The following is a 27,022-nucleotide window of genomic DNA, read 5'->3' on the forward strand; positions in this document are numbered from 1 at the left end:
AGATGAGGTCCCTCCCTCCTTTTATCCTCTAGATGTGCATCCATTCACCTCCTTTGTTTTTCTCAACTTTTACAAGTGTTTCTGTAACTCATTCTGGCCCACCACTGTGCCCAAGGTTTTTTGAGGATGAATACTTGGTCTCCATTTTGCTTCCTCTCCAGGGCTGTGTACATGATGCTGTCTTGGGGGTATAACGGAACTGAACAACTATTGTACTGACTATTGATTCTGTAAACATAGGTGCCAACTCTACACATTACAATTCTTGTTTCTAATTTTTTTTCTGGGTCACACAGACCATATAAAAGCAATGTTTTTGTTGTCATCAGCAAAAACCCATTTCAGCATCATTGGTATAAGCTGTTGGAATCAAAAGCTAACACATCTCAGATCATTTTATGTCTGAAAACTCAAACTGCTGTTGTTTGCAAGTCAGTGTATTTGTGGCCATGCCTTGCACGTTATTATTCAAAAGGAAGTCACATGTGGTTTTGTTCAGGTCTAGGAAGGCCAAACATGAATTCCTCAAATTTGTCCAATGAATTCCCAGGAAGGGACAAAAGACAGAGGTTCATCCATTTGTTCAAACAATTTGATTTGCTTTGTTCAGTTGCTGCTACTGCTGCTGCTGCTAAGTCACTTCAGTCGTGTCTGACTCTGTGCAACCCCAGAGATGGCAGCCCACCAGGCTCCCCCGTCCCTGGGATTCTCCAGGCAAGAACACTGGAGTGGGTTCAGTTGCTGAGTCATGTCTAACTCTTTGTGACCCCATGGACTGCAGCATGCCAGGCTTCCCTGTCCCTCACCATCTCCCAGAGTTTGCTCAAATTCATGTCCATTGAGTCAGTGATGCTATCCAACTATCTCATCCTCTGCCACTATCTTCTCCTTTTGCCTTCAGTCTCCTTTTGCCATTATTCACTAATACATGTTTTATAATACATGTTTAGGACCTGAAGAGTTGTTGAAAGGAGTCCCTGACTCATCGCTACAGGTTGCACTGTTGAACTTGTAAAATAAACTAGTTAACTTGCATGTCTTTATACTTTCCCGTGTGTTTAGGTGTACCTATTTCTAGACATTTTCAGGATGCATGTGGGGAGGCTATGATTAAAGGGTAATTTTTTTTTTTTTTTTTTGGTGTGGATGGACAGGGGCTGAGTCTCTTGACAATGACTTGAAAAAAAGAATAAAATCTATTTTACATCAGTTGAATGTCTCTAATTGGGTCTTGAAGACCAAACAATTCCCTTCAAGACAGCTGGGGCTTTGGGTAGCCCCAAACCAATTAACTCAAATTATATAATTTTCCTCCCATTCCTGCCCCCAAAGTTTGACTTGCTTATTTAGTAAAGAGGAGGATTAGTGTGAACACTAAGGAGTCCATTCTCTGGCGGCCTGGCACAATATGCTGAGCTGAGTCCTGGGCCAGCCTGGAGCACCCTGGCTGGGAAGAAAGGAGAAAGGGGAGCTAAAGTCAAGCCGCACCCTCGGTACAAGCCTCTTCTTTCTTGGGATACAATGCGATTCAGCATAAATATATTACTGGATTACCAGGCAGCAGAAAGCATCCTAGCCTTAAATGGAAACAAGCAATCTTTAGCCTTCCTAAACCTCTGAAAATGTGCAGGAGCTAATTAAGGCAACAAAACTCATGAGGTGCTCAGAGAAGGCCAGAGAAAAATGAATGGTTTTGGAGGAATTTGAATAGGGGCGTGTGTGTGTGTGTGTGTGTGTAGGCTTAAGGAAGCAAAGAGCTGTACTATGAATAGATTTCATGTTTCTTCTCTTTCCAAATGGTTGGTTAAAACTGAGAGAAGCACTGGACAAATGATAAAGTTATAAAACAGTTCAAAAGCATATTTTCCAAAATTTTAAACATCAGTAATTTAAGCAAGTGAAATAAGACTCTACATTTACAAAGGTATCACAAATATGCATTTTGTGATCCTTGTAACAAGATACACAGCCTCTGATTTGATCATTGTAAATAGAAATATAAATGAATTTAAAATAGTTTTGTTCTAATAAGAAGGGGTAATTAATGATTTTGTGAAGCTGACAGGATTCTTCAGGGAAACTCTTTTTGGTATTGTTTGGCCTGGGGAATCCCAACCTGTAAATATTGGCCTTTCCTGTGCCCAAAAGAGAAGGTACAGTATCTACCCCATGCCCCCACCCCCAAAATGTTCTAAGCATATAAAATATTGCGCTGAACTTACCTGAGTATTTTCTATCACCTTCCTTTTTAAGAGGACTCTGCCCTGGATACTGTTGTTTCTTCAGCTATTAGAATTGAAGAGTTTCAGGAACAGGCTCTCCTATTTTTCCAGGTCCCAAAAGTTATTTTCCACATTTGACTTTTTTTTTTTTTTTCATATGTCTACCAAAAGGGCAATCAAGTGAAATTCAAAATTTTTAGGAAGCTATACCTTCATCTCTTAAAGTTCTCATGGATAAAGTAGTGTTTTATCTTCTGTTGATGACCCCATCTCTCTAGGATTTTCTAAGATTTATGAAAGAGACCTTAGACATAAAGTCTATTGGTTTCCTTTAGAAGCTACTGACCATCAATATAAGACTTGGAGCTGGAAAATCATGTCCCTTGGTCATTTGGTCCACAGTACCTCTCACTACGAACAAAGCCAGTGGAGGTAATGGGATTCCAGTTGAGCTATGTAAAATCCTGAAAGATGATGCTGTCAAAGTGCTGCACTCAATATGCCAGCAAATTTGGAAAACTCAGCAGTGGCCACAGGACTGGAAAAGGTCAGTTTTCATTCCAATCCCAAAGAAAGGCAATGCCAAGGAATGCTCAAACTACCGCACAATTGCACTCATCTCACACACTAGTAAAGTAATGCTCAAAATTCTCCAAGCCAGGCTTCGGCAATATGTGAACTGTGAACTTCCAGATGTTCAAGCTGGTTTTAGAAAAGACAGGGGAACCAGAGATCAAATTGCCAACATCTGCTGGATCATGGAAAAAGCAAGAGAGTTCCAGAAAAACATCTATTTCTGCTTTATTGACTATGCCAAAGCCTTTGACTGTGTGGATCACAATAAACTGTGGAAAATTCTGAAAGAGATGGGAATACCAGACCACCTGACCTGCCTCTTGAGAAACCTATATGTAGGTCAGGAAGCAACAGTTAGAACTGGACATGGAACAACAGACTGGTTCCAAATAGGAAAAGGAGTATGTCAAGGCTGTATATTGTCACCCTGCTTATTTAACTTATATACAGAGTACATCATGAGAAACACTGGGCTGGATGAAGCACAAACTGGAATCAAGATTGCCAGGAGAAATAACAATAACCTCAGATATGCGGATGACACCACGCTTATGGCAGAAAGTGAAGAGGAACTAAAGAGCCCCTTGATGAAAGTGAAAGAAGAGAGTGAAAAAGTTGGCTTAAAGCTCAACATTCAGAAAATGAAGATCATGGCATCCAGTCCCATCATTTCATGGCAAACAGATGGGCAAACAGTGGAAACAGTGTCAGATTTTATTTTGGGGGGCTCCAAAATCACTGCAGATGGTGACTGCAGCCATGAAATTAAAAGACGCTTACTCCTTGGAAGGAAAGTTATGACCAGCCTAGACAGAATATTCAAAAACAGAGACATTACTTTGCCAACAAAGGTCCATCTAGTCAGTTCAGTTCAGTTCAGTTGCTCAGTCATGTCTGACTCTTTGCAACCCCATGAATCGCAGCATGCCAGGCCTCCCTGTCCATCACCAACTCCCGAAGTTCACCCAGACTCACATCCATCGAGTAGGTGATGCCAGCTAGCCATCTCATCCTCTGTCGTCCTCTTCTCCTTCTGCCCCCAATCCCTCCCAGCATCACAGTCTTTTCCAGTGAGTCAGCTCTTCGCATGAGGTGGCCAAAGGACTGGAGTTTCAGCTTCAGCATCATTCCCTCCAAAGAAATCCTAGGGCTGATCTCCTTCAGGATGGACTGGTTGGATCTCCTTGCAGTCCAAGGGACTCTCGAGTCTTCTCCAATACCACAGTTCAAAAGCATCAATTCTTCTGCGCTTAGCCTTCTTCACAGTCCAACTCTCACATCCATACATGACCACAGGAAAAACCATAGCCGTCTAGTCAAGGCTATGGTTTTTCCAGTGGTCATGTATGGATGTGAGAGTCGGACTATAAAGAAAGCTGAGCGCCAAAGAATTGATGCTTTTGAACTGTGGTGTTGGAGAAGACTCTTGAGAGTCCCTTGGACTGCAAGGAGATCCAACCAGTCCATCCTGAAGGAGATCAGTCCTGGGTGTTCATTGGAAGGACTGATGTTGAAGCTAAAACTCCAATACTTTGGCCACCTGATGCGAAGAGCTAACTCATTTGAAAAGACCCTGATGCTGGGAAAGATTGAGGGCAGAAGGAGAAGGGGACGACAGAGGATGAGATGGTTGGATGGCATCACCGACTTGATGGACATGGGTTTGGGTGGACTCTGGGAGTTGGTGATGGGCAGGGAGGCCTGGCGTGCTGCAGTTCATGGGGTTGAAAGGAGTCTGACACAACTGAGCGACTGAACTGAACTGACATCTCACAAAGGCTTGGGCCTCCTCTGTTGACTGTCTGTTTTGGGGAACATGGGTTTGCAAATTCAGGGGCCATAATCCCAGGGAAAGTATTCACTTAAGACTCAGAATATTCAGTTAAGACTCAAAATAAAGATAACTGAGTGTTAAGTTTATATTCTGAAAAGAACGTTAGAAATTGAGTTTGTTCTATCATTTTAAAGATGGAGCCATGCCATACTAAGAAGAAAGGTGACCTGTTCAAAGTTAAATGGGACTTGTGGGTGCAGTGTGACCAGAATTCAGTTCTCTCAACTCAGTTGAGGAGTGGCCCCTGGCTACTGATTTTAACTGGGCTTCCCAGGTGGTGCTAGTGGTAAAAAACCCGCTTGCCAATGCAGGAGACATAACAGACGTGGGATCGATCCCTGGGTTGGGAAGATCTCCTGGAGGAGGGCACAACAACCTACTCCAGTCTTCTTGCCTGGAGAATCCTAGACAGAGGAGCCTAGTGAGCTATGGTCCAGAGGATTGCAAAGAATCAGACACAAGTGAATCAACATAGCATGCACGCATATTTAATCACAGAAACACGTTACTTATTCTGACTTTATAGATGGCTAATGGACCCTGTGATTTACAGTCTGAAGTTTTACCCTGCCACCCCTCTCTCTGTTAGTCACTTCAGTCATGTCCGACTCTTTGTGACCCTATGGACCGTTGCCCACCAGCCTACTCTGTCCATGGGATTCTCCAGGCAAGAAGACTGGAGTTGGTTGCCATTTCCTTCTCCAGGGGATCTTCCCGACCCAGGAATCGAACCCAGATCTCTTACATCTACCTGCATTGGCAGGTGGGCTCTTTGCCAGTAGTGCCACCTGGGGAGTCAGATTTGGCCTCTGTGGTCCAGGCTGTAAGATGGAAAGCGGACGGTGCCCTCTCAGTGCTGCTCCTCTTCACTGGATGTAAAAGCGGAAGGTGTGTTATTAACATAACATTACTGCTGCCAGCTCTAAGCTTAGCTAGCCCTTCACTTTAGGATACTTCACCAGAATCAGAGCACCACTCTGGTTTATTTAGAAAGTATCTTGAAAAGGAAAATGTTTGATCACTCCTCTCCTGGCTTTACCTCCATGTGCTGTGGGTAATGATCCAGAGAGAATCAATTGGACACTGCATCTTAAAGATAAGGATTGGGATTTTACTTCTGGGTAACCTGGTGACCCCAATCAATCTCTGTCTTACAAACTCTCTGAAGATTTGATGCTGCAGTCTGCAATTAAGTCCCAGCTTTCAAGAATGGCAACAGATGTTGCGATCCAAACACCTTTATTAACTATTTATCTTCAGAGGCATGTCAACATCTCTTGGCCACGCAACAGCAGCCTGCTCCTTGCGTGGAAAAATCACACTTTTCCATCTTCATGTTATTTTACTCCCTAATCCCTTTGAGAAGATAAAAAGAGATATATTAGAAAGGTAGACAATGATATTTAATAGCTTTAAAGATTTGCCTTTTCTAAGTCATCCATCTTGTGAAAATATTGCTATTAAGTTATATACCCCAGTTATACAAAGCATCCAATGGTATTTAAGCAAAAAACGTACCCAAAATGAAAATTTCAATTTTCACTTACATTTTTCATACCTTACAAGAATGTCATGAGGATTATAAACAATGGTGCAGTACTTTGAACACTGAGAATGAAATACAAGGCCAGGATATTTCTGGCAGGACTCTGTGTGATCCTTTGCATGTGAACTCATCAAGGTTTTGGTTTAGAGCTGAGCTCTTGTTTGGAGTTTATGACGTTATTCCATAGAAAGGAAAATATACTATTGTGAGATCAAGAAGGTTGCTTCTCCTTGGGTTTAATTTACTGGTCAAACAGGTTAGATTACTTTCACACAGGTAGGTGGAGTGGACAGTCTTCTGCTTCAAGGGCTGGGCTGAATTCACAGGGAGGCTAACGCAGTTTAGCTTATCATCACGGGCCCTTCCAACATGTCCTCATTGCCATTTGTCTTCATGAAATTTGCAAAAATCAGATATTTTAACCACAGTTGGTTAAGAATACTATCTCCACTCTGACTTTCCTCCCATCATACCCCTCAGGACTGTTAAGTGATGTAAAAGTGACTGCAGAACAAGTGTGCCCTCTAGCAAAGAGGACCTTGAGTTGGGAATATTTTCGTTTGGGCTTTGCAAGATATATTGGGTTGACCAAAACTGTCCTTTGGTTTTTAAATAAAAATAAAAGACAAATTTTTCATTTTCACCAAGAGCTTTATTGAGCAGTGTATTAATATTCACTTTTTTGTTCCACTCCCTCCTGCCATTTTTGTCAGGCAACTTCTTAACTCCATCTTCTTAAAATCTTTTATCTTTTTGAGCAAAGTACTATTCCAGGTGCCTTTATAGTCTTCTGGGCTTCCCTTGTAGTTCAATTGGTAAAGAATCTGCCTGCAGTGCAGGAGACCCGGGGTTTGATCCCTGGGTCAGGAAGATCCCCTGGAGAAGGAAATGGCAACTCACTCCAGTATCCTTGCCTGGAAAATCTCATGGACACAGGAGCCTGATGGGCTGCAGTCCATGAGGTTGCAAAGAGTCAGGCACAACTGAGTGACTAACACACTTATATAGTCTTCTGGGGAACTGAAATTTTTTCCATTAAAAGAATTTTGTAAAAACCAAAATACATGGAAATCCAAAAGTGCAGTGACTGGTGAATACGGTGGATGAATCAGTGCTTCCCACCCAAGTTGTAACAATTTTCGCCTGGTCATCAAAGAAACATGAGGTCTTGCAGTATTTAGATAGAAGATTATGCATTTTCTGTTGACTAATTATAGGAACATTATGTTGGGTGTTGCTTTCAGTTGGTCTAGTTGGAAGCTGTACTTGTTGGAATTAATTGTTTGGTTTTCCAAAGAGTTCATAATAGAGGCTGCTGCTGCTGCTGCTAAGCCGCTTCAGTCCGACTCAGTGTGACCCCATAGATGGCAGCCCGCCAGGCTCAGCCATCCCTGGGATTCTCCAGGCAAGAACACCGGAATGGGTTGCCATTTCCTTCTCCAATGCATGAAAGTGAAGGGTGAAAGTGAAGTCGCTCAGTTGTGTCTGACTCTTATCGACCCCATGGACTGCAGCCTACCAGGCTCCTCCATCCACGGGATTTTCCAAGCAAGAGCACTGGAGTGGGGTGCCATTGCCTTCTCAGTCATAATAGAGGAGGCCTTTCCAATTCCACCATTTATACAATATCAGCTTCTTTGGATGAAGACTGGCCTTTCGTGTGGCTGGTGGTGATTCATTTTGCTTGCCCCACGATCTCTCCATTCCACATTATTGTATAGTAACCACTTTCCATTGCCAGTCACAATTTATTTTAAAAAGAGACCATTTTCATTATATTTAAGTAGAGAATCGCATGCAGGAGGTTTTGTAATCTTTTGTATTCTTTTTCTCATAAAAGACACTCAAAATTCTTTTTGCTTTAGTCTCCACATAACTTGGATCTGTATAGGATCGGGTTTCAGACAGCAAAGCTTAATCTTTCAGTGATTATTTAATTCATAGGCCCACCACATCCATGCTCCTTGCTTCCCTCTGCCCCTCCTTACTCTGTTTAAGGAAATTAAGGCTTTCATGTGAAGCTCCCTGCCTATGATCATACAGCCATATGTGGCAGAAATTGGATAAATCCACCCGGTAAGCAGAATGGATGCTGGAACAGACCTCCGGGTCACAGAGATCAGTGGTGAAGGGACTGATGAGAAGCTGAGAGAGCCAGGTAACAGTCTGAAGTGCCACCACTTCATGTGTGACCTGAGATAATGGACTTCTCTCTTTGGACCTTGGTATCCCCATTTGTGCAGGCCCAAAGGAGTTACCTTCTTGTACTGGGTAGTTAGAGAAGGCTTCTGTGATAAAGCCACATGTGAGCAGAGATATAAAGGAAGTAAGAGAGTGAGTCACGTGGGTCTCTGGGCCTTCTCTGAAGAGAAGATAGCAGAGTCCAAGGAAGGGGGAGACACAGTATCTTGGAGGAACAGCAGAAGATCAACATGCTTGGAAGCAGAGTGAACAAGGAGGGGAGAAGTAGGGCTGAGGTTAGAGCCCAGAGGGAAAGGGGATGGGGAGCTTGTGAACACTGACTCGAGGTGACTGATAGATACTTAGAGACTATCTCTCTGTTGCTGCAGAGTGAGGGTGGAGATCAGATAGGAATCTCCCGAAGTTACCCAGGCGTGGCCTAGGGCAGGGGCCAGTGGAAAAGATGCTCACGATTACCTGCAATACAGGCACAAAGTCAGAGGAACCCGGAAAGAGGCATAAGACGGTGGTGCTGGCTGGGAAGAATGAGCAGGGCATCACCAAGCAGGGACAGAGGGCAGAGGGAGCATCAGTTTTGTAGACGAAAGGGTGTCAACAAAGATACATGTGAGAAAAACAAGGGCTACTATGTTCAAGGAGACGCTGCCGTGAGATGACTGGGAGTGAGGGCTTTGGGCTCTGGGCCCTTAGACCAGTTATTCACCTTCCCATCCCTGAGTCCTCATCATAAAATGGGTGTGGTATCAGAATCTACCTTGAAGAGGCTTTGCAACAAGATGGCGCTTGTGTGATGTTTTAGAGACACCCAGTAAACAGTAGCTCTTTCACCACAAGTGCAATTCTATTAAATGCCAGAATGTTCTGTAAGGCTGAAGCATAGGAATGTGATGGGCAGAAGCCCAGGAAACAAGATTGAAAAGGCTGGTCGAGGCCTGACAATGAAGAGCCTTGAACGCTACCCAGTCTGTTTGGGAGACTTGCTTGATTATAAAACTCGCCAGAAGTACTTGTTGAAAATGAGGTTCACCAATCCTCTACCTGGGTTGGGGCCCAGGGAACTGGAGTTCGACAAGAGTCCCAGCTGATCCCTATACAGGTGCCACTCAAGAAATTTTCTTTATTTTATTTTTTTACAATAAGGGTTAGAACGGGAATGCACTCAAAGGCCAGGAGTTGATAGAAAGAAAGTGAAAGTCACTCAGTCGTGTCCGACTCTTTGCAACCCCACGGTCTATACAGTCCTTGGAATTCTCTAAGCCAGAATACTGGAGTGGGTAGCCTTTCCCTTCTCCAGAGGATCTTCCCAACCCAGGGATCGAACCCAGGTCTCCTGCATTGCAGGTGGATTCTTTACCAGCTGAGCCACAAAAGCAGCACTATGTTTCATGTTTCCAGCTTCCCTCATGCAGTCAACAGTGGCAAAGCAGGAAATGTGGCTGAGAGCTGGTAGAGGGAGAAAGCGCGCGGGCTGGGACTGAAGGAGCGCTCTGGGGGCCTTTCCAGAAGCCTGCCTGCCTGGGAGAAGCTGTGCAAGAGATCCGTTGGAGGCTCTGTTCTCAGCCCAGCTCCCACACCCTGTAAGTCGCTCTGTGTGTCTTTGAGTGCTTCTTGCCTCCTCTCAGAGAGGCAACTTCCTCCTCTGATTAAAAAAAAAAAAAAGAATCTAGAGGGCTGAGTTGGGCAAACTCTAAAGTCCCTTCCAGCTCCAAGTTTATCTGTTTATCAAACAGCCTAATCTTCGCAAAAGCACTTGCAACGGCTACAGCCTGGAGACAGTCTTTGCAAAGTTTGCTGTCAGGCTTTGGGGGTTACACAAAGGGCAGAATAGCCCTGCCATCAAGATAAGAGAAGGCACGCTGTCCCAAGGGCTTTTCTCCCCGGCAGCAGCAGTTCACATGCACCTCTGCACACACTGATCTGAGCTCAGGGAGTTGTCTGATTTAACCCTTATCACACTGACATTTGGCGGGGCTGATGTGGAAGCTGCTAGACGGTTAGACGCTGCCAATCTCATGTCTGCCATCCAGGCGCTGCGATGGTGCTCAGCCCATTCTCTGCCTGAAAGAAACGAATTGGGTCCTAGTGACTTCCAAGTGGATGCCTTGGGATTCTGTGGTGTGAAAGCAAAAAAAAAAAAAAAAAAGAAAGAAGAAGAAATGCCTTTGATTTGGGGGAAGTCATTTATACATTCCAGGCCTCAATTTCTTTAGCTCAAATATATTTGATTGTCTACAGGATTATTTTTATCCTTAACTGTTCTCAAAAACTGTCTGTAGATTTGATAATGCTGCATTCTGGTGGCATAACTTTTACGAAATCCCTTTACAATATCCCCCATCATATTGTGCGATGACCTGACTTTTTTAGAGTTAGCTTAAAAAAAATAATAGTTTCACCCCCTAAGTGCAAAACTGCCTTTCTATTCACTTTATCTCTGTTAAAAGCATCTTTACATCTTGAGGCAAATGGTGGTCACAGTGATCTTCTGCCCCCCTCTCCTCAGCACACAGAGATCTGAGAGCTCCTGGACTTGTCTGATCTGACCCTGATTATCTCATTAAGTTTTAAACAGACTGTGTTCATGTAATTTCCCTCTAAAAATTCACAAAAATCTCTTGATATATTTTCTGAAGGATAGACGGGGCTGGGGATGGGGAACGGGAATGATAAGTCCGTAATCACTTGCTAATTTATTTCCTCCATCCTGCGGTGTGGAGATAATCATTTGTATGTGGGGGGCGGGGAATGTAAAATCTCAGGAAAACATACCAACAGTGTGAGGGGAGGAGTTTTGTGCTTGGAATAGCATGGTTGACTAACCAAGAAAAGTAAAGTCATAACATTTTTATTAAAAAGGCTGGAGGAGGTAAGGTGGGTAGGAGTTAGTTCTAGAGCTTGGATTGCTCCGGTTTGGCTTGTTGTCATCTGCCTTCTGCAGAGCCAGCTGGGGCACCATTATTCCTGGGAGTTTTCTTTTTTTTTTTCCCCCTGAGGCCTCCTTGGAAGTCTCCCATACCCGAGGAAGGCACTGGTCTTCCCACAGAACAGCAGGACTGACCTCCCTTCTCCATAGCTCCCTGCCCTCTGGATTCCGAGCCTGTGATCTGGCCTGGAGGCTTTGGGGGGACCCCCATCCCCCCATCACTACCATGAAGTGAAGCTTCAGAGGGCAGGGGAGTCAGATCCTGAACACACCTTCCATGCCCCCCACTATGACTCACTGTGCCCCCAACAGTCACTGTCCATGTGCCAGTTCGAGGGGGGCTCCTCCAACTCCCCCTCAGTGGCTGAGGCCCACAGAGGTGGAGTGGGAGGCTGACCACTGAGGCCACTGAGGATATGTGGCAGCACCTGAGGAGTTGCTTTAAGTAATCTCATCCAGGAGTGTCGACGTGCAGTTTCTGTTTGAAAGTGCTCATGACAAATATTTAGTGAGGCCTTGGAAAAGCCCTGTGCTTGCGCGTTCCATCCCATAAAGAGAAGAAAGAAATGCGGTTCTGTCCTAAGCCAACCGAGGGCTGCTGGGATGGGCACACTCACTCGCCTAGCACTCTGAGAGCTTAGGACACCTAGCTGTGGGTTCCTTCTCTGCTGGGGGACTGGAGGCTTGCCAGTGGCTGGGGACCCCCCAGGAGCAGGCAGTGGGGGCACGGGTGGGATGGCAGAGGCCACCCTGAGGACATTGCAAAGCAGGTGACCACCTCTGCCCTGACTGCACACGCACAGAATTCCAGTGGTGTCTGCCAGACCCAGGCCTTTACTTCAGCTAACCTACCACGGACCTTCAAGCAACAACTTATGGACACCAACTCTGCCCTTCTTGCTGGCCTCATTTCTCTTAAACCAAGACCAAAATCTGGGTCCTTTTGACTGCCTATTTCTTCAGCTTTGCACACCCCCTGATGATCTGATTTTTGGCCTAGTATCTTCTATTCTGTCCTCACCAAACCCTATCCCCTCCGTCACCCACACATAACCAGCCCCTAGCCCCATAGCCCTCTCCAGCCCTCTCTCTCAGATACCCTGGGCGTGCCTGTTGGCTCAGACGGTAAAGAATCTACCTGAAATGCAGGAGATGGGGTTTCATCCTGGGGTCTGATCCCTGGGTCAGGAAAATTCCCTGGAGAAGGGAATGGCAGCCCACTCCAGTATTCTTGCCTGAAGAATCCCATGGACAGAGGAGCCTGGTGGGGTTGCAAGAGTCAGACAGGACTCACTGACTAACGCTTTCACTTTTCTCCCCAGGGGACCATCTGGCCATGGCTCCAGGGGTTCAGGATACCATCCTGACTTCATCTAGTCCTTACAACAGTCTCCTAATTGGTCTGGCCCTCTAGGTTCCCAGCAATAAAGAAGAATTGATGACTAGAATTGTTTAGCCTAGAGAAGATTGAAGAGAGTAACCAGATAGCTGAAGTGCTTCTGTGTAAGTTGAGGGGATGTATTTGTTCTCCTAGGTCCCAGTGAGCTGGGGAACTAGGGCTGAGGGCTGGAGGCATCAGGAGGCTGAGTTGGCCTCACAGTAGAAAGACTCCCTAGGAGAGCTCTCCAAACTGGAAAGGGCTGCCTCATACCTCAGCCTGACAGGCTCAGTGGATAATCAGCTGCTGGAGAGATTGGAGGCGTTTAAAGAGCCCTTCCTGCCTCTGCCTCAGTGCATCCCAAACATAGGGGCTTAAATAACAGTGTTTTATTATTTCTCATAATTCTCTTGGTTGGTTGAACTCAGTTGAGCAGTTCTTGTGATGCTTCTGCTGTGAGTCACTGAAATATCTGCAGCAACAGCTGAACTGAAATTGGAGGATCTATGATGGCTCACTTGTGTGTTCTGAGCCTTGGTGCCAGCTGTCCATGGGGTCTCCTTGCTCAATGGTCTCCTCTCTTTCAATTTTTTTTTCAATACTTTTATTTATTTACTTATTTTTTGCTGTGCTGGGTCTTTGTTGCCGCACAGGTCTTTCTTTAGTTGTGATGCACAGGCTTCTCATTGTGGTGGCTTCTCTTGCTGTGGAGTACATGCTCTAGGGCACACAAGTTTCAGTAGTTGAAAGTCCCTAGGCTTTAGAGCACAGGCTCAATAGCAACGAGCTTATTTGTTCAATGGCGGGTGGGATCTTCCCAGATCAGGGATCAAACCCATGTCTCCTGCATTGGCAGACAGATTCTTCACCACTGAGCCACTGGAGAAGCCTTCATTCAATTATTTAGCCCACGTTTCCTCATATGGTTTGGAGAGTTTTGTGTGAGAACAGAAAATGCAAACCTGAGCAATGGTATACAGACAGTATTGCTTCTGCCACATTCTATTGGCCAAAACAAGGCTAGATTCAAGGGATGGGGGACTAGATCTCCACCATTTGATAGGAGAAGCTGCAAAGTATTTGTGATCTACCATAGTAGATACATTAAATCTACCATACTTCTTGAATTGCCTCTGCTTCTGGGTATGCTGTGTGATGTTACAAGATTCTTTGTTCCTGGTAAGGACCCATGTGGTACATTTCTATACCTGTGAAGAAGGGTTTATGTGGACACTGGCTGCCTACTGCATCCCTCCCCATTCTTCTTTTTGGGGGGGTGCCTACTCCATCTCTACATAGTCTCATGCTGTAGGGGAAACTGGTCTCTTTGTTGATAGGGCTGATTAGTCTAATGGATCACTGACTGGCCCAGGAATTCAGGCCACCAATAATCTCATGGCATTACTTGCTCAGAGATTGGTTAGGAAAAGGCATGTATAGGCATATCTCAGAGATATGGTTCCAGATCACTGCAATAAAGTGAGTATTGCAATAAAGCAAATCATACACATTTTTTGGTTTCTTGGTACATATGAAAGTCATGCTTATATTATTCCGTGGTATATTAAGTGTCTAAAAAACTGTTAGTGTGTTAGTCACTCGGTTGTGTCTGACTCTTCGCAACTCCGTGGACTATAGCCCACCAAGCTTCTCCATCCATGAGATTTTCCAGGCAAGAATACTGGAGTGGGTTGCCATTTTCTTCTCCAGGGGATCTTCCTGACCCAGGGATCGAACCCGGGCCTCCTGCATTGCAGGCAAATTCTTTACCATCTGAGCCACATACATTAATTTTAAAATATCTTATTGTTAAAAATGTTAATTATCATCTGAATACACAGTTGCCACAAATCTTCAATTTATAAGAAAAACAAAATGAAAACAAAAACCAGTATCTGTGATGCTCAATAAAGTGAGCTATAATAAATAAGGCCTGCCTCTTATCAAGTACAGGCCAATGAGCCATATGAGAGGAAATTTTTCTAAGGACTTCTAGGAAAGAATTTTCCTCGTGTTTAAGAAAACTGAAAAGGAAAATTTCTCTTCTGTTGTATATAGAAATGAGACTTGGAACTGCTGACATCTTGTTATTAAACTAAGGATGAAGCCATGGTAGAAAGGAGGGCAAAACCCAGGGAACCACAGAGCAGAGGAACAGGAATCCTAGTCCCTCCAGCCTGATCCCTGGCCTCTAAGACTGGGCTTGCTTCAGGTCCATGAGCCAATAACCCCTCTTTATTAGTTAAGTCAATTTCAATGAGCTTTTCTGATACTTGCAGTTAGAAGTACCATAAATGACCTAGGGCCTGAAAATGTTAGATGACCAACCTAGCTACTCTGTTAGTGGGCTACAAATCAGATATTAGCTTTCTGTCTTTTTTTTTTTTTTTTGCCGCACCTTGCAGCTTGCAGGATCTCAGTGTCCCAACCAGGGACTGAATCCACCCTCTGGCAGGGAAAGCCTGGAAGCTTCAAGTTGCAAACTTTCACAGATGCAGACATGAGTTTGCATGTCCCGCCACATACGTTAGTTCTGCTTCAGGAGGCACTGCTAGTGTTTGAGACCTAGGACCCAAATATAGAATGGCACACAAAGGTTGCAACAGCCTTTCATGCTACCATGTCATTTACGATAGAAAGAAAAGAGCTGCCACCCAGACGTCACTGGGTCATTTTTTCAAGAATTGAATCCAGCAAGGAACCAGAACCTTTGCCATCAGCATGAGGCATGAGTGAAATTGCAGCTTGCCATCCATCTCCTATTGCTGACCATCCTTCAGTATCATCCCATCTCTCATCGCCTATCCCTCCTGCAGTCAGTAACTCTTCTTACCTGTCACTGGATGCCAGTCTAACACAGGCCAGCTATTGTACTGTACTACTGTACTTTTCAAGGTACTGCACTAAAAGATTAAACATGTTTTCTTTACTTTTTCGTATATTATCGTGGAAAGTATTATAAACCTATTACAGTATAGTACTATATGGCTGATTGTGTTAGGTGGGTACCTAGGCTAAATTTGTTAGACTTAAAAACAAATTGGGCTTTCAAATGTGCTCTCAGAACAGAACTCATATGTATGTAGAGGATTTACTGTATTGGCTTGTAAAAGAGAATAACTAATGTATTTTTTGTTTTGCTTTCCTAGAGAGTAGTGAAATAGAAGATTTATTATGTCAGAATGGAATGAGAAATACCTTTGAACATCATCTGCTCAACCAGCTCACTCAACAGATAAGGAAACTGAGATCGGGACACTTCAGTACAAATATGCCTCGGATTTCCTGATGCTCTTCACCGCGTCCACAAGCGTACATTCACACGCACTGGGGCATGGGGCCCACCATGATAGGCATACTGCAAATGTGAACTTCAGAACAACCACCTTGGAAATCTGTTTGGCAGTTTCTTAAAAAATTAAACATCATTTACCCTATGGTCCACCAATTCCACCCCTATTTACTCTGGAGAAATGAATTTACATGTCTTCTAGAGTAGGTTTATGGCAGCTTAGATTCATAATTGCTAAAAAGTGGATACATCCTAGATGTCCAAAAATGGGTAAATGGATAAACAACAAATTATGGTATTTGTGGTATATCCGTCCAATAAAATACTACACAGAGAGAAGGAAAAAAAAAAGGAATTAACTACTGATGCATGCAACAACTTGCATAAATTTCAAAAGCATACTGAGTGAAGGCAGTCAGACACAAAAAAGAATACGTGGTACTCCATTTGTATGACATTCTAGAATAGCAGCTTCTACCTGTGGTGAGGGGAGTCAGCCCCGTGGTTGACTGCTCCATGCTGAGTGTATGTGTGTGCAGGGATATCGACTAGGAAGGGGCAAGGAGGACATTTCTTGTGGGGATAGAAATGTTCTGTGTCTTAATCAGAGTCTGGGACCCATGACTGTGTTCATTTGTCAAATTTGATTAAGCACTTAAGATCTTAGTATTTGACTGCATGTAAATTATGCCACAAAGCATTTTTAAAAAATGAATTTCTAGCCACAGACTGGAAGGTACAATATTAACACTCAATCTGGTTAAGAAGAAGGTGAATGAGCCGAGGATGGTCAGGCTACTGGAATGAGTCTGCCATGGTGGATCCTGGAATCCGGAGCTTGGGAAAGTGCTCTCTGTTTCCGCTGTGCTGATGGCGGGCCAGCCAGCTTCCTGTGTAGGCTGCCAGCCCCCAGCTGTCAGGCTGGGCCCAACCTCAGCTGCTGTAATAGTAGGTTGGGAGGGCCATTTCCTCCCAGCCCTGTGGCCACATCACAGGGACCAGCCATTCCCCACCCCCTGGCCTGCTTCCCCAACTACTGACTGTGTTCACCAAAGAACCTGCCTTTTCCCTGCTCTCACATACCCTCCTAGAGCCCTCCTTGCTCTCAGGCAGCACTTGCCATCACTCAAGCTTCACGGGTGATAAACTCTGGCTTTCTGACATTCCCAGACTGCTCTACTGGATCACTGCAGCCAGACTTTCTTCTTCTTTTTTTTTTTTAATTACCATTTGTGTTTTCTTCATATTTCCTGCCAGATTGTCAAATCAGGGTCTCTCCAGATGCCAACATCTGGTATTAAATTGCACGTCTGGGTAATCTTCCAAAACAATGTTTTTTAAGAGTCAGGGAACTTCTTTTGTTCACATTCTTCATCTGTTTAAATCGTATCATGTTCTCACACTGATTTCTCCACTAAAATATATCTTTCAGGAGGTCAAAGCTGGCCTGTTTAAGACAGGCCTAATGCTGGCATTAGCCTACAGGTTGCTTAGAGGATATGTGATCTGTTGCCTTTTTTTTTTTTTTTTTCTTTGTGGTTCCCTTCTCCTTTTCTATCTTAAAAAATTAATAAATCACAAACCTTTCATTGAATAAGCATGAAATGAATTCAGCTTTTCCTTTATTCCAATGTTTATATTTTTAATGTAAGATGAAATCTCTAAGAAGCCAGACATATGGTACCCAGACGAAGTCTGCTTGTCTCAATCTAGGGCTGGAGGTGCTTTTAGAATGCGGCGGCCGCATGCAGTGCGTGTGCCCCAGCTGGGAATGTATGCCTGGGGTGGGGAGGATCCACAGCTTGCTTCCTTGTGCTTTTCCTATCACTGTAGAGACCTGCCTTCCTCCTTGGTAGGATCAGGAAGTGAGGATGCCCAGGCGCACACCTAGCTGGGGGTGTAAGTGTCAGTACCTGCCCGAGAGATGGAGACATACTTCCAGTCCCAGTGCTGCCACTCACTCATAGGGAAGTCTATTCCCCTCTCTTGGCTTCCACCCACTTGAGCCTTGGCGTGGATCCATTAGTTTCCATCTCAATGTGTTTTTTTGGACTGGTTCAAGGGGATGGAGCGTTGGTGGGGGAAATGGAAGAAATGCCCTAGGGAGTGGGCTCCTGGCCACCTCCTGCTTCTCCTACAATCAGAGCCAGTTCACTTTGTTCTGTTTTATATCTTGGGCTTCCATGTAAACCCAGGCAAAACAATAACAAAACAAGCCCTTTTTGGTCCATGTCTAGCCCTAAGGTTGATATGTGAAGATTAATGTTTCCTTCCTGGAGCTGAGCCATGGGGGACAACCTGCCTGATGCTCAGAGCCCGCGACCACCATGCAGGAGACAGTACAGGCAAGGAGTGATCCTGTGAGCTCTGCTAATTCAGTATGTACACTGTCTGGGAAGTACCCCTTCCCTCCCTCTTCTCTTCCTTCCTTCTGCCCTTCCTTCTGTCCCTCCTTCCTTCCCTTCTTTCTCCCAGAGCGCTTCCTGGGGTTTGGCCTGCACGATCTAGATCTTTCAGTGGCAGTAAATTCCTTTCACACTTTGAGCTCTTTCCAAGTGAATTTGGAGGTGAGGGTTCCCAGCCTCCTGTCTAGACACCATTTCAGTGTGCAGATGGAGTCGGGCCCAACTGGGATTCTCCCACGAGCTGACCTGGGCCCATATGTGGTTTCATCAGTCTATAAGGAGCCAAGTTCGACTGCCCACCGGAGGGTTTTCAAGCCGCCAGCTGTTCTGAACTGCCTTCTGCCAGGAATGTGAAGTGCTGAATCAGCAAAAATTAGGTGCCTTGAGAAGAGACTGGGAATAACGTGAACTTAAAAATGCAGCACAGTCCTACCACAAAACAAACGTGGAACAAAAGGTTAATTCCACGGATAAACAGCTCTCGGTGGTACTTGGCTGAGCAGCTGGGTCCCATTTCATGATGCCATTCTGCCAGATGTTCCCTTCTATTAATACATTCTGCTAAAGCCAAGATGAAACACAGAACTGGAAGGCTGCGAGCGTTGCTGGTAACACCATGTGGCAACATGCAGAAACAGAGGAAGCCCTGAGAGTGTCCTACGGGGGGTCGCTTGTTTCCAGAAAGACCCAGGGCCATGAGGGGGGCCCCTGTGTATGCTGTTTGTACCTCGTGAGACAGTGACTGGCCTGGGACATCATTTAACAGAAATAAGTGAGAGAAGAGGGAGGCTCACCTGACTTTCCACCCCTTACATGGATTGACATAATTTAAGAGACGGAGGTGAAGATCACTCTCTGAGTTTCCTCAGTCTGGGGATCTCAGACTCTGTCTCTTATAGTGTTTCCCTTTGTACACAGAGTTCCCCCATCAATCACTCAATCATTCATTCTGTGACTGTGCATCTCCCTTAGACTAGGCACTAATTGCCTCCTATTTTATTTAGTGGCATGGCCCCCTGTGTTTCCTGAGGGCAAGATCAAGACGAATTCATCTTTGTAGATTCTGTAAGTTATTAAATATATGTTCCTGTGATGAGTCATAGTCAGAAGGCTTGGTTTTAGTTTCCTGGCTCCCTGTCTGAGAGACATAGCTCCTGTCTGGTCCTATTTGAACAATGGATGGTGAGGGTGTGAGCCTGGGCGCTCTGCACTCTGCAGGCAGAAAGAACAAAGCCGCTGCTCTAGAGGTGTTCTCCATCATGTTGAAAACTGTGTCCAATCTCATTGTCCGCAGCAGCAGGTAGCTGTGAAAGACAGTCGAGGCCCCCATTGTGATTGCCTTGGCTGCAGGTGAAAGGTCGCTTCGCAGGCAAGGCTCTGACCCTTAACTTTTTTGTTGCGAGTGTCACAAGGTAAATTAATCAGATTTATGGCATTAAGCTCTGCCAATATCTTTATCCTCTCAGCTCCTTTTCTCTAGCAAAACTTTCTCTCATAAGGAAAAAAAAAATCTTTTTTTTCCCCCTGTGGAAGGGGGAAAAAAAATGCTTTTTGTTTCTCTCTCACAGTTTCTCTAAATAGTGAACATGTGGATAAGGCACGGAAAACACCGCATTCCCTTTCTCCCTGGAATAGCTGAAGGAGCCTTCCTGTAAGCGAGCTTTGCTGGCACTTAATCTAATGCCCCAGAGCATGAGGACAATGAGAAGGCAGGTTTTGCTGGTGGTGATAGGCTTTAGTTCTCTTCTTTGACCAGAGCAACTCAAGAAAAGTCCATTGACGAGATGCCACCAGGGAGGACGTGGGTGTATGTTTCATCTGGACCTGGCCCGAGGGCAGTCCGGGAACCAGAGCAGCATTTCTGAGGGGCAAGCAGGTTGGAAGCAAAGGAGCAGAGACTCGCCTGGTCCCCAAGCCTGAGGTTGGAAACCGCCTCCCAGCAGGACCGGGAGGGAGGCTGCGGAGGCCGCAGGTGCTTTTTAGGCAGCCTTGCAGGAGAGCGCCAATTTCCTGCTGCTAGAAATTTGTCTGCAAATTTTTTCTCATTCAGAAGTGACGGGGTCCAGGAGACACTGGCTAGATATGATAACTTGATCAAGGCTTGCAAGGGCGACCCAGATGCCTGGGAACTGGCTGGAAGAGCATGTGTGCCCCTCTAACCTTTCACCAGGGGGAACTGATGGCTTGCAGCTGGCAGGTTTCATCCCTCTAAGCTTGAAAGGGTCAATGTTTTAGACTCAGAGCCCTGGAAATAGTGTCTTTGCAGAAAAAAGAGAAGTTGAGCGATAAAGGATCATTTCCTCACATGAATTAGCAAAGTAAAATAAGGATTGGGTCCTATTGACTCAGCTAGCATTTCCTGGGCACCTACTATGTGCTAAGCCCCGTTTTAGACAGTGGATATAGCAGGGAATGCCTCAAGCAAAGTTCCTGCTTTCATGGAACTTACAGCCTGTTTGGGAGAGACGGGCAGTAAATAATTATGATTTCCCCATTTGTCAAGGGTTTAAAATGGTATAAAGAACAATCAACCAGGATCAAAGGATAAAGCAGGATGATGGGGGTGGGGTGGGGAGTGATACTGGATAGATACAGTGGATAGGAACATTCTTTCTGATAATATGACATGACCTGAATAATTGGAGAGCAAAGCCTATTGATAACTGGAGCTAGGCCTTCCTGAAAGAGGATTTAGCACCCATAAGGCCCCTGGGGTGAGTTTGTTCCATGTGTTCAAGGAATATTCTTTTACAGTTATGTTTTACTTATGAGCGCAAAAACAAAGTCACTTTTTTTTTTTCTGTTTATGTTGCTTTATTACAACAATAAGTCACTTATTGTTGTGATTACAACAACAAAGTCACTTAATGATGATAATAACAGTGCTACCACTTTTGTGACAGTGTTGTTATGAGGATTAAATGAAATGATGCTTATTATACATTGCATAGTGTCTTTGCATAGTAAGAGTTTAATAAATGTTAATTGCCTTTATAATTATATTTAGTGTTTACTAAGGATTTGACAGTTACAATAATGAAGGATATGAATAAATCAATAAATAAATGAAGGATGTGAAATCCACAGATGGGAAATGATTATCCCAAGTTTATACTGCAGGTCAGTGGCAACTGGAAGCAGCCTGGGTCTCTAGGGTTGATGTACAGAGTCACCCAGGAGACCTGCTGATCTGAATGGGACTTTACCTGAGTGGGAATAAACTTATATTGTATTAAGCCACTGAGATTTGGGTGTTATTTGTTATGGCAGCTAACTTTACTTAACCTGACTAATTCAAAGTATCATGAAAAGGGCAAAATGACTGAGACTGTGCCCCTCAAATATCAGAGCTCATGGCTTTTGGAGGAGAAACTGTGTTACCCTGAGAAGGTAGTAGAAGAAGAAACTATGAAATCTTGCTTCTTGGGGTTCATTTAGACCTGGTTCTTCACAGGTTATTTTGATTTTCCATCATTGGACATGACTCTTCTTAAGCTGCATCATTTATAACAGAGGACGTTACATGCTGCTGAATGTCATCACTTTGAAAACAGAAGGATACTCTTCGAGGAGGGTGGGAACTAGAGGAAAGACAAAGTGAAGAATGAATAAATACAACATCATCACATATAATGTCCTCCATCTCACCTCCAGAACTTTCACTGGTCACCAGGGTCTCTCCCCAGTCCCAGCCCCTGTCCCTTAGTTACACTGGACCCTGAACGTGCCTGGATTTTTTCAGTACCATTTTGTTCCTACTAGTCCCTCTGCCTGAGACATGTCCATCTACTTCTTTGGCAAAACCCTATGTATCCTTCAAAGCTTTGTCTGAATATCACCTCCTCCAGGAAGCCTTCTCTCTTCCCTAGTCAAAATTCAGCATTTCACGCCCTGCACTCCCACAGAAGATCCATGTTGACTAGTGGCCACGTTTTGCCTTTTGCTCCTCTTGTCTTTGTATACACCTGGTTCCCATGCGTGACAGCATGCTTCCCAAGGCCAGGTGTTGGGCCTCGTTACTCCCCAAACCGACCAGAGGCAGGATTCCGTTTGGAAAGAGATGAAATAAAACAATATTTCCTTTTTTTTTTTTTTAAGATAATTTAAAATGGCAGGGGGAGCATGCTGAGAAAATCCTCTTTGGAAATTATTGGTATTACCTCTTAACAAACATTCTCATCCTCATATATATACATCTTCCACTGGGCCCCTCAATTCCATGGGCAGACGGAGAGAGATGGTGTATTTTGCTGTTGCCTTTATGTTGATGTTCAAACTCCTCTTCTCTGCTCACCCCCATCAATTATTGAATGCTTAAAAAAAAAAAAAAAAAAACCTACCCCAGCAGATGTGTGCGAGCTGTTTGATCTTGAGACTGAATAGGAACGAAAGTATCCGAGACTCAGATTATGGTACAGAAGAGAAAAAAAATCTTAACAGGAGCTCTGTGAAGGAGAAAGTTTAGCTTTGATCTTACTATTGAATTTTGCTAGTGGGGGTGTGTGTTTATATCTATTCCTGTTTATCTTTTTAGCTCCAAAATTCTGCTGCTATGTCTGCCTTTTGTAACACTACAGAAAGGAGTTTTGTCTGGTTCTGTGCAATGCGATTTAAGTCATTTAAGGTAAGAATTTAATTTCTCTGGGAAATAAGGAGAGGACTGTAGCTTAATTTATGGATATCTTTTCCTTTAAAGGATTCGAAAATAATTGGGGCCACTTTATCTCAAACCAAATGGAAAAGAGGCCTATTAAAAAGTAAAGAGGCTGTGCTTCCAGACGACGAGGTCTGACTTTTTCGTTTAATTCCTAATTTGCACATCTTCCTCACTAAAGAAAGTCCAGACCTTAGAAAGCAATCTGACCTTGGTAATCTAGAAGGAGGGAATTAAAGTGCATTTGTTAATAGTTAAATTCTATTTTGTAGAAGTTTCCCATGAACAAGATCTCTTCTTTTTAAAAATTTGATAATTTAAAAAGTTAATATATCTTGAGAAATTAAAAATAACTTCTTATTGAAGAATAGTTGATTTACAGTGTTTCAGGTGTACTGCAAAGAAAACTGTAATTCAGTTTTGCATAAATATACATAAAGAATTACTTCTTTTCCAGGTTCTTTTCCATTAGAGGTTATTATAAGACATAGAATATAGTTACCTGTGCTATACAATAGGTCCTTGTAACTTGAATAATTTTAAAAGACACCTTCTCTGATATGCTGATAATTTAGTATAATGACACTGGAGTGACACAAGAATTTTAGTTGTTCATGCAACTTGTAGAATTGTGGATTTTTAATGCATTGTAGCATGAAATGGAGGCCATCCAATCTCACTATTGATTTTTCCTCTTGATTTGAGGACTACTGAAATGCTTATTATAACCTTCCTGTTCTTGCATGCATTCTTCAGTCTGTGTATTCATTCATTTAGTCAATATTTATTGAACCTACTACGTGCCAGACACATTGCTTACACACATCTAATCTGCGGCAGGCATTGAAAAAGCAGATGTTTATTTGCATCTCAAAGCATAAACCAGCAAGAGTTCCTAAATTAGGTACACAGACTCCTCCTAGACAGCTCTTCTCAGAATTTGTTTTACTTAGTTTGCCTAGGTATTTATTCAGTGTGAGCCAAGTATAAAGCACCCTGCTAAGCACTGGCGTGAACAGGGAGATGGATCACAGACAGACTTGTCTTTTCTAAGTGACTTGGGAGTTGGTGAGGGACACACAGAAGTATCTCCAGGAAATGAATAGGTGTGAGAGGATGGAGTGGAGGCAAACTCTCAGAGAAAGGAGATCCCTGGGGCCTGGGGCTAAGGTCGGAACTTGCGAGCTTCTAAATATCAAGTTGGAATGTCAGCATTCTGGTGTGGAAGGAGATCCATGGGCTGTGAAAGGCACTAGGGAAGCCTTCTTGGCCAGTCCAAGATGGGAGCTCACACTCCGAGAGCACCTTTTGCCTGCAGGAGCTCCAATACTTTGGCCACCTGATGTGAAGAGCTGATTCATTGGAAAAGACCCTGACGCTGGGAAAGATTGAGGGCAGGAGGGGAAGGGGGTGACAGAGGATGAGATGATTGGATGGCACCACTGACTCAATGGACATAAGTTTGAGCAAACTCCGGGAGATGGTGAAGAGGAAGGGAAGGCTGGCATGCTGCAGTCCATGGGGTCACAAAGAGTTGGACACAACTTAGCAACTGAACAATAGTAAAGCCTGCAAAATGGTGGGATGTAGTTCACAATGTTCTGAAGACTCCAGAGAGTATCAATTCCCAGTTAAATGAAGGTGCCACTAGAAGAAAAACTGATAACCAACCCCCCCGACACACACACCCTAAAAAGACTTTCTAAAGACTTGTGTGGTTGACATAATCAGGAGTGTGGCACTTAAACTCTTATTTGTGAAACAGAGGTCTCAGTGTTGTTTTGTGGATTAAGTAAGATGGTGTTAAGTATTTGGCATTATGCCTGTCAGCTGTGCATGTGTGCTAAGTCACTTCAGTCATGTCCGACTATTTGTGACCCTATGGACTGTAGCCTGCCAGGCTCCTCTGTCCATGGGATTCTCCAGGCAAGAATACTGGAGTGGGTTGCCATGCCCTCCTCCAAGGGATCTTCCCAACCCAGGGATCGAACCCAGGTCTCCCACACTGCAGGCAGCTTCTTTACCATTGGAGCCACCAGGGAAGCCCAAGAATACTGGAGTGAATAATCTATCCCTTCTCCATGAGAACTTCCCAACTCAGGAATCGAACCCTAGTCTCCTGCATGACAGGTGGATTCTTTACCAGCTGAGCTACCAGGGAAGTCCATGCCTGTCAGGTAGTAGATGCTTATTAAGCACCAGCAATTTTTCCACTTCTTATATATATTTCTAGTGCCTTTCATTCAGAGAAGGCGATGGTACCCCCCCACTCCAGTATTCTTGCCTGGAAAATCCCACGGACGGAGGAGCGGACAGGACTGAGCGACTTCACTTTCACTTTTCACTTGCATGCATTGGAGAAGGAAATGGCAACCCACTCCAGTGTTCTTGCCTGGAGAATCCCAGGGACTGGTGGGCTGCCGGTCTATGGGGTCGTACAGAGTCAGACATGACTGAAGTGACTTAGCAGCAGCAGCAGCAGCAGCAGCAGCAGCAGTGCCTTTCATTGGGTTTCAATAGGTGCATACAGCTTTTATCTTATGATAGAAGTTGAGGTTTTCAAATTTTTTCTTTGTTTTTTAAATCTTTTAAAGATTATTTTTATTTGTTTATTTTAATAAAGGTTTAATAAATACTTGATCAATGTTTCTTTTTAAACATATCAAGATCTGTAAGTCCTTCCACACTGGTAGTGTCAGGGGTGGTCTCTTTGATAAGAGTGCCTCTGTCACATTGCATATACCGATAGGCCCAGTGTAGCTAACAGGTCCCCTTCTGTGCCCCCTGGCCACCCCACCCCACCACCACACTGTAGTCCTGAGGGTGTGATGCCCTCTGTTACCAGGCACTCCGATTACATGCGTGTGTTGGAGAGGCCTGCATGCCCATCAGGGCCCGCACTGGGAACGACTGCCTTCACGGGGTGGGTCTCTCACAGACACCTCTTTGAACCTGTGCCTCCCTGCCTCCCTCCCTCCCTCGTGGGAGCACACAGTGCGTCTGCCCCTCCCAGCCTCCCGGAGCTGGGCTTCTTGAAGTCATTACCTAAGGTCATTCTCTCTGGCCTTTACAACTACACCTAATCAAACTGTGGTCTCCACTGTTTTTCTGAGCGTTTGAACTCCCCTAGTCTCTCTAAGAAAACTTTCACATTTCCTTTCATCTCTCTCAAGGTTTACACATCTGGATTTCTCCTGCTTGTGTCCACCAGTCAAAGCCAGCCAACCTGGAGAGGTAGGGCACATCTCCTGCTTTGCCTGTTGGCTCCATCAACTCACATCCGGGAACTGTACCTCGTTTTGCTTTGAGAAGCCATCCAGCATCCACTGTAGGCAGTGTTGCAGGGGCTCTGGGAACGTCAAACAAGGAGGCCTGCCTTCCATTGGCCAGGTCTTGGCATGTGACTATGTCTTAACCAATCAGATTCTCTCTTGCAAATTTTCATCTTGGATGGTCAGGTGCAGCTCTGGAAAGCCACTGAACACCTAATCCCATCAGCAAGCAGCTCCCTGTCCAGACCATCCATTAGTTCCTGTTCCCTAGGGCCTTCCTGGTGTCCTGACCATTCTGAGACTGATTCTTCTGATTCTGTAAGTGGTCCTACCTATCCCTTCTACTAAGTTCGTTTTCTGTTTGAGAGATTTCATCTTTCTTACAGTCAAAGAATTCTGATAGAGTAGGTCAGTCCAAATAGCTACATTTCTGAAGTTCGGTTTATGTGATTAATCTTGGATGACCCACAGTGAAACCTAAAAATCTTTTCTATTTTGAAACAAAGGCTTTGGGAACTGTGTTTTAGAGTGAACTTCCTGTTCTCTTGAATAAAAATTGACTTTTAATCTCATGGTAAAATGTAGCTACAGGTGATGCAAATGAGCATAAGAGAGGATGATACATCTAAACTGGTCTTAAACCAGTGCTTTGCAAACATTTTTGTGCATAAGAATGAGAAAATGTCAGTGGAACAGCATGTTCCATTATCAGCACACT

This window comes from Bos mutus, chromosome 1 (assembly GCF_027580195.1).
Source record: "Bos mutus isolate GX-2022 chromosome 1, NWIPB_WYAK_1.1, whole genome shotgun sequence".
Lineage (NCBI taxonomy): Eukaryota > Metazoa > Chordata > Mammalia > Artiodactyla > Bovidae > Bos > Bos mutus.